The sequence below is a fragment of the Mercenaria mercenaria genome, chromosome 11 (genome assembly GCF_021730395.1).
Source record: "Mercenaria mercenaria strain notata chromosome 11, MADL_Memer_1, whole genome shotgun sequence".
Lineage (NCBI taxonomy): Eukaryota > Metazoa > Mollusca > Bivalvia > Venerida > Veneridae > Mercenaria > Mercenaria mercenaria.
Genome location: NC_069371.1, coordinates 6,895,522 through 6,904,344, shown reverse-complemented (window position 1 = coordinate 6,904,344; position 8,823 = coordinate 6,895,522).

The window sequence follows — 8,823 nt, the reverse complement described above, 5'->3', positions numbered from 1 at the left end:
ATGGGCCTTGTTTTTATGACTGGGAAAGAAATGTGTGGTTTCAATCAGTTGGTATTATCACGTGAAAGGAATGTGCAGGGTTTCAATCAGCTGGTATTATCTTGGGAAAGGAATGTGCAGGGTTTCAATCAGCTAGTATTATCTTGGGAAAGGAATGTGTGTGGTTTCATTCAGCTGTTATTATCATGGGAAAGGAATGTGTGAGGTTTCATTCAGCTGGTATTATCATGGGAAAGCAATGTGTGAGGTTTCATTCAGCTGGTATTATTGTGGGAAAGGAATGTGCAGGGTTTCAATCAGTTTGTATCATCACAGGAAAGGAATGTGCAGGGTTTTAATCAGCTGGTATTATCTTGGGAAAGGAATGTGCAGGGTTTCATTCAGCTGGTATTATTGTGGGAAAGGAATGTGTGAGGTTTCATTAAGCTGGTATTATCATGGGAAAGAAGAGTGCAGGGTTTCAACCAGCTGGTATTGTGGAGAAGAAAAGACTGAAATTTCATTCTATTGATATTATCACAGAGAAGGAGTGTGTGAGCTAAATATCTGACTTAGAGACCTTGCCACTTTATGTTACACATTAAACCTTGCTACTGTGTGTTACAAACTTACTCATACGAAATACTTTGCCACTTTGTGTTACAGATTAAACCTTGCTACTGTGAGTTACAGTTAGTCATATGAAAAAAAATGACTGAAAGGCATTGTTACTGAATTTAAACCTTTTCATGTGTGTTACAAAGCTAGTCATATAAAAATCTGATTGATAAGACCTTGTCACTTGATGTTACAAATTAAATCTTGTCATTGTGTGTTACAAAATTACGAATTTAAAAAACATACTGAAAGACTTTGCCACTTAGTTTACTCATATAAAAAATCTATTTGAAAGACCTTGCCACTTCATGTTACAAAGCAAATCTTGCTACTGTGTGTTACAAAGTTACTCATTTAAATATCATACCGAAGACCTTGCCACTTTGTTTATGTTACACATTTAACTTTGTCATTGTGTGTTACAAAGTTACTCATATAAAAGATCTAATAGAAAAACCTTGCCACTTCATGTCAAAAATGAAACCTTGTCACTGTATGTTACAAAGTTACCAATTTTAAGAAATAATCTGACCACTGTTTTACAAAATTACTAATATTACAGTCCTGTCATTGTGTTTAAAAACAGTTCATTTTAAATGATATTTCAAAAATGGCAAATAAATTCATACAGTGAAGTACAACTGATTGCTAATTACACATTCAGTCACTCTGTTTTACAAAATAATTCATCTGACATTCATTCACTCTGTTTTACAATAATCATACTCATTTCACATCCATTTGCTGTGTTTTACAAATAATTCATTAATGTACAGTTGTACATTTACTGTGTGTTACAAAACAATTTATACAATATACATTGCTAATGTCATTATATTAATCTTGTATCATTTAACATAAAGTTATTAAAACTGTATGTACAAATTGCCATTTAAACAAAAATCAATGGCTGACACCTTATTTTACTCTACCATATCATCCTTATTACTTGAAATTTTGTCCAAAAATACATGAGAGGCTATCCTTAAGAAATTGTTTGTTTGCTGTGCTCCTAGGCGGGTCAGTAAGTAACTCTTACTTGTGTTTTTTATTCAGTCAAAACTTTAGCATAATTATATGAGCTAAACAGATAAGGACTTAAATTTGAAATTTGTACAAAACAAAATTCTGTCACTTTCATTATGTCCAAAACAATATTGAGGGTAGTGACAAAATGATGGGTTGGCTGGAGCACAGAAAAGAAAAATTGTTTTAAGGATAGCCATGCCAAAACTATCCTTAAAATATGGTGATGTGGCAATTCTGAAACCTGTAGCCATTTCGCTTATCTTATCACATCACTCTTTTAAATCTGCAAGAAGTGGTAGATTAACTTCAGTTTTAACCATCAGCCAGTTCTGATAACTGACCTACACTACCACAGTCCTAACAACAAATATATATGAAAAAAGTACAAAGATTTGAACCTTTATCTTATATGCAGAATAATGTCATAACCACATTGTTTTCCATTAAACTTCTGAGTTGAGGATTTTCTTTAAACTTGAATTTCTCATGTTAGTGCACCAACACAGTACAGATTACAGGACTAAACATTTTGGTTTCACATCTCATTTACATAAAAATAAAAACATGAGATATTAAATCAAAACTTTTATACCTACTGGAATCACAGAGTTACAGCAAAACCAAGTATTCAGACCCTCTTACAATCATGCAAGGGTAAGACAGTGGTTCCAATTCTTTTCATACACAGAACGTCCCAGAACCACATGGGGCGGCTACACTAGAGACTGAAACATGATATGGTAGTTATCTTTGAACAGTCAAGTTTGACAGTTGGTGCTGGAGTATTTCAAACACTAGGCTTTACAATTAATTACAGATAATTCATTAACATTCAATCACTGTTCTTTACAAGATATTTCATACATGTCTTACAAGACAAATTCTGACCTAGTGCTTTAGAAGTGAAAAAGAATTTAACATAAATTTCATTACAACTCTTTTACATATAAATTGACACAAACTGCCATTTTAAAAACGATCATTGGCTGACACCTTATTTTATTCCACCATATCAACCTTATCTCTTGAAATTTAGTTCAAAAATACATATAGCCATCCTTCAAAATTTTTTACACTCTCTGTGCTCCTATGCATATCAGTAAGTAATTCTTACTTGTTTGTTTTTTAAACTTTCCAAACTAAAATTGGATGTATCAACTAAAGAGATTGAAATTTGTACAAGAAAATATATCTGTCACTTTCATTATCATGTCAAATGAAAAACTTGGATAGTAACAAATTGATGTGTTGGCTGGAGCACAGAATAAGAAAATTGTACTACGGATGACCTGGCCAAAACTGTCCTTAAAATATGGTAACAAGGTAGTTCTGAAACCTGTAGCCACTTTGCTTATCTACCATGTCACTCTTTTAAATCTGCAAGAACTGATAGTTTAATTTCCATTTTAACCATCAGCCAGTTCTAAATTAACTGACCTACACCACTACAGTCCTAACAACTAATATATGAAAAAACTACAATGATTTGAACCTATACCTTATATGCAGAAGAATATCATAACCACAAGTAAATTTGTTTTCCATTAAACTTCTGAGTTGAGGATTTTCTCCAAACTTGAATGGCTCCATTGGCTAAACTGTAGACAGAAAATATGATATGGTGGTATCTTTGAACAGTCAAGTTTGACAGTTGGGCTTAAACAGATATCTTGAAGCCCTCAATTGTACAGTCAATGTCAAACCCTCTACCAAGTTTCTCTTTCACAGCAGCATCCTCTTCTCTGCAGGTAGGAATTCACTCATCCAATCTCATTCACACATAAAAAAATGTAGGAAGAGCCAAAAATATATCTTAATGTAGGAACTCTACCAATGTGTTCAAACATACCAACATGTTCAAATGTAATAAAAAATATTTCCCCCTTTAATGGCATCCCATAAATCTATATACTGGTACCAGTCTGTAGACCATTGATAAACACCATCATTGGTACAAACCCAATAATCATATACAAAATGTTATATATCTTTATGATTTTCAATTTGTTTGACAGTAAAAAATATTTATTAGTGAAAAGGGTGTCATAATCTCAAAATACACCCATAGAGAGAGCTTATTAGAAGAAAAGTTTTTGTTACAGAACTGCACATGCCATTCAAATATCATGACAGTAGCTTGACATTTGACCTATTGACCTTGACCTAAAATAAGCCTCATGGGTGACCTGGATATAAGGTAGAAGCATTCATCAAAGGCCATACAAGAAAATTTCATTTTCATACCTGACCATGACTTTAGACCTACAGACCTGGTTCTTGCACATGAAACTTTGTCTCATGACAGTGAACAATTGTGCCAAGACACATTAAAATCCCTCCATGCATGGAGAAGAAATACTCTGAAAAAAGTTGTCATTAACTGAGGCATCTTCCTAACAAATCTACCATATCATGTTGAAATTTTGTCCAAAAATACATGCATGTGGCCGAAACTGCCCTTAAGATGTGGTGATATGGTAGCTTTTATAAAACCAGTAGCCAGAATTAAAACATTTGCCTTATTCTACCATATCCCTAACAAAAGAAGCAAATTTATATCCCCCACCAAATGGGTTGTTTTGTGAATAACAGGACTATACTTTGAAATATAAAACAATTCAATATTGAAGAAATCCTGACCAAATCTGTGTATGCATCACCACCTTATCAGTGATCTATATAGTATTAAGTTTCATGAAGATCCAACAATGATGACTGTGTTACTCTGTTTTGTGGGAATTTCAAAACAATTAAAGGACAATAACTCTGCATTTACTTTACAAAAGATGTTTATGCACAACTACCCTATAGTGTATTAAATTTAATAAAGATCCACCAATGGATTACTTTGTTATGTGGGAATTAACAGACTGTAATACAAGTAATGGGCAATCACTCTGAAGTTACTAAAGTCATCCTAATGTAAGTTGTGCATGTACCCTGCCATATCATAAACTACACTAATGTGTAAAATTTCATGAAAAATATCGATAGGTTACTCAATCAAAATTAAAGCCCTACCACTTTACTAAATTAAGGGGAAAATCTCTGCATTTCACTGGGTGAATGGGGATAATACTATTATTAGCTAATCAATATCTATTTGAGGTTTTGTTGATTCTAGCTAATTTAAAAATACTAATCGAACTTCGGAGGCACACACACAAGGACAGACGGATGAATGAACAAATAGCCAGACAGACAACACCAAGTCTATATTCATCCACCTTCAATAGGGGATAATAAATGCAGCAAGTGATAGTTCAATTTCAATCTTAACCTGCAGCCAATTACCCTATTTAAATAATTGGCTTTAATTACTAGTAGCATAACCCTAGCAATAATATTGTTCTCCCCAGGTTCCTAAATTTAATGGAATAACCAACCTGGTAGCAATATATATTATTATATACCTAGAATTAAATTTTCTGGTTGTAGTATGGTCTGAAGATTCATAAAGTCTTTGTTTATGATCTATCCGAACATATATCAAAATACAGTAACTTCTTGTTAAATCCCATTTTTGGTCATTGTTTTTTTCAAATATTGGCCAAATGTATTTATAACATAAACTTTTATTAAAATCACCATTTTTGAATGCAATCATCTTTTTGGACAGCTGCCTAAGTAATCTGTTTTTAACAAAAAATTTAAACCATTATGGAACTTCAACAGTTATATTCCTATAAATATGTTGTCTAAGACAGATGCAACACCTGTTTACTATAACCTCTTTGCCAGTAACACTGCTGACCAAAATTATTTGTAAATAATCAAATATCTTGGTAGGTAAAAGTCACCTAACTAGCACACACTATCTGCATGATATTCTGGGGAGAACCCTGATATTTTGTCAAAAATCAATGACTGAAAACCATCTAATCTCCTAAATGATGTAACCAATTGCAACCCTCAATTTTTTTATGTTAGCGTATAAGTAAACGGCCTGGCTACAGTAGTTGATCACATTAAATGATATGGTAGTACCTAAAGATATCTTGTTTCGAGGGTTGACTGTTTAAAAACACTATCATACAGTACACTTTCACACACTAACAGTGGCAGAAAAATCCTATCTTACCCAACCTTATCATCCCTATCCAAATGAAATTTAGTCCAAAAATACATGAGCCCCTTGGCCGAAACTGTCCTTAAAATGCGGTGATACGGTAGTTTTTTGAAACCTTCAGCCAGTACTTCTTTGCCTTATCCTACCATATCCCTAACAGAGGAGATATATTCTAAATGCAATAAGTGATAACTAACTTTTAACCTGGAATCAGTTGTCAGATACATTAACTGACCAACTGCAGATTTTGTTTAAACTGGGTTTTGTTTAAACCGCCTGGCTGCAAGAGTTGACCAAATAAATGATAAGGTTGTACCTGTATTTTGTTATTTAGAGACAAAAAAACTTACTTGCAGACACCTTTCTTAAAACAACTGTATTATCTACTTGGTGCCCACATTCATACAGATAAGTTTGGGAAAAACTCTAGCCATCATCCCTAGCTGTGTAGTAAATATGGAATTTTAGTTTTTGTCAAGTATTTCCTTTAAACATATGGTGATGAAGGCATATAAGCATTGACTGACACTTCCTTATAATGCATCAGTGGCTGACTCATTCCTTAAGTGTAGTAACAGTGGCTTACACCTTCTTTAAAATGCTATTGCAGTGGCTTACTGTTACACAATCATTAAAGTGTGATTGCAGTGGCAACTTCCTTAAAATGTGATTGCTGGGCCTTACACCTTCCATAAAATGCGATTGAAGTGGCTTATTGTTACATCATCATTAAAGTGTGATTGCAGTGGCACTTTTCTTATAATGCGTTTGCTGGGGCTTACACCTTCCTTAAAATGCGATTGCAGTGGCTTACTGTTACATCATCATTAAAGTGTGATTGCAGTGGCACTTTCCTTATAATGCGTTTGCTGGGGCTTACACCTTCCTTAAAATGCGATTGAAGTGGCTTATTGTTAAACCATCATTAAAGTGTGATTGCAGTGGCACTTTCCTTATAATGCGTTTGCTGGGGCTTACACCTTCCTTAAAATGCGATTGCAGTGGCTTACTGTTACATCATCATTAAAGTGTGATTGCAGTGGCACTTTCCTTATAATGCGTTTGCTGGGGCTTACACCTTCCTTAAAATGCGATTGCAGTGGCTTACTGTTACATCATCATTAAAGTGTGATTGCAGTGGCACTTTCCTTATAATGCGTTTGCTGGGGCTTACACCTTCCTTAAAATGCGATTGAAGTGGCTTACTGTTACATCATCATTAAAGTGTGATTGCAGTGGCACTTTCCTTATAATGCGTTTGCTGGGGCTTACACCTTCCTTAAAATGCGATTGCAGTGGCTTACTGTTACATCATCATTAAAGTGTGATTGCAGTGGCACTTTCCTTATAATGCATTTGCTGGGGCTGACACTTTCCTTAAAATGCTACTGCAGTGGCTTATTGTTACATCATCATTAAAGTGTGATTGCAGTGGCACTTTCCTTATAATGCGTTTGCTGGGGCTTACACCTTCCTTAAAATGCGATTGAAGTGGCTTATTGTTACACCATCATTAAAGTGTGATTGCAGTGGCACTTTCCTTATAATGCGTTTGCTGGGGCTTACACCTTCCTTAAAATGCGATTGAAGTGGCTTATTGTTACATCATCATTAAAGTGTGATTGCAGTGGCACTTTTCTTATAATGCGTTTGCTGGGGCTTACATCTTCCTTAAAATGCGATTGCAGTGGCTTACTGTTACATCATCATTAAAGTGTGATTGCAGTGGCACTTTCCTTATAATGCGTTTGCTGGGGCTTACACCTTCCTTAAAATGCTACTGCAGTGGCTTACTGTTACATCATCATTAAAGTGTGATTGCAGTGGCACTTTCCTTATAATGCGTTTGCTGGGGATTACACCTTCCTTAAAATGCGATTGCAGTGGCTTACTGTTACATCATCATTAAAGTGTGATTGCAGTGGCACTTTACTTATAATGCGTTTGCTGGGGCTTACACCTTCCTTTAAATGCTACTGCAGTGGCTTACTGTTACATCATCATTAAAGTGTGATAACAGTGGCAACTTCCTTAAAATGCGTTTGCTGGGGCTTACACCTTCCTTAAAATGCTAATGCAGTGGCTTACACATTCCTTAAAATGCTAATGCAGTGGCTTACACATTCCTTAAAATGCTAATGCATGGGCTTACACCTTCCTTAAAATGCTACTGCAGTGGCTTACACATTCCTTAAAATGCTAATGCAGGGACTTACACCTTTCTTAAAATGCTACAACAGGGGCTAACACCTTCCTTAAAATGTTATTGCAGTGGCTTACACAATCCTTAAAATGTTATTGCAGCGGCTTATAACTTTCTTAAAATCCTATTGCAGTGGCTTACACCTTTCTTAAAATTCTATTGCAGTGGTTTACTCCTTTCCTTAAAATGTTATTGCAGTGGCTTACAACTTTCTAAAAATGCTATTGCAGAGGCTTACACTTTTCTTAAAATTATACTGCAGGGGCTTACACCTTCCTTAAAATTCTATTGCAGTGACTTACACATTTCCTTAAAATGCTATTGCAGTGGCTTACACCTTTCTGAAAATGTTACTGCAGTTGCTTATACCTTTCTTAAAATGCTATTGCAGTGGCTTACACCTTTCTTAAGATGCTACTGCAGGGGCTTACATCTTCACTAAAATGCTATTTCAGGGGCTTACACCTTTCCTTAAATGCTACTGCAGTGGCTTACACCTTTCTTAAAATGCTATTGCAGTGAATTAAAATTTTCCTTAAAATGTTATTGCAGTGGCGTATACCTTTCTTAAAATGCTATTGCAGGGGCTTACACCTTTCCTGAAATGCTATTGCAGTGGCTTACACTTTTCTTAAAATGCTACTGCAGGGGCTTACACCCATCTTAAAATGCTATTACAGCGGCTTACATCTTTCCTTAAAATGTTAGTGCAGTGGCTTATACCTTTCTTAAAATGCTATCGCAGTGGCTTACACTCTTCTTAAAATGCTACTGCAGGGGTTTACATCTTCCTTAAAATGCTACTGCAGGGGCTTACACCTTTCCTTAAAAATGCTATTGCAATGGCTAAAACCTTTCTTAAAATGCTATTGCAGGGGCATTACACATTGCTTAAAATGCTATTGCAGGGGCTTAAATCTTCCTT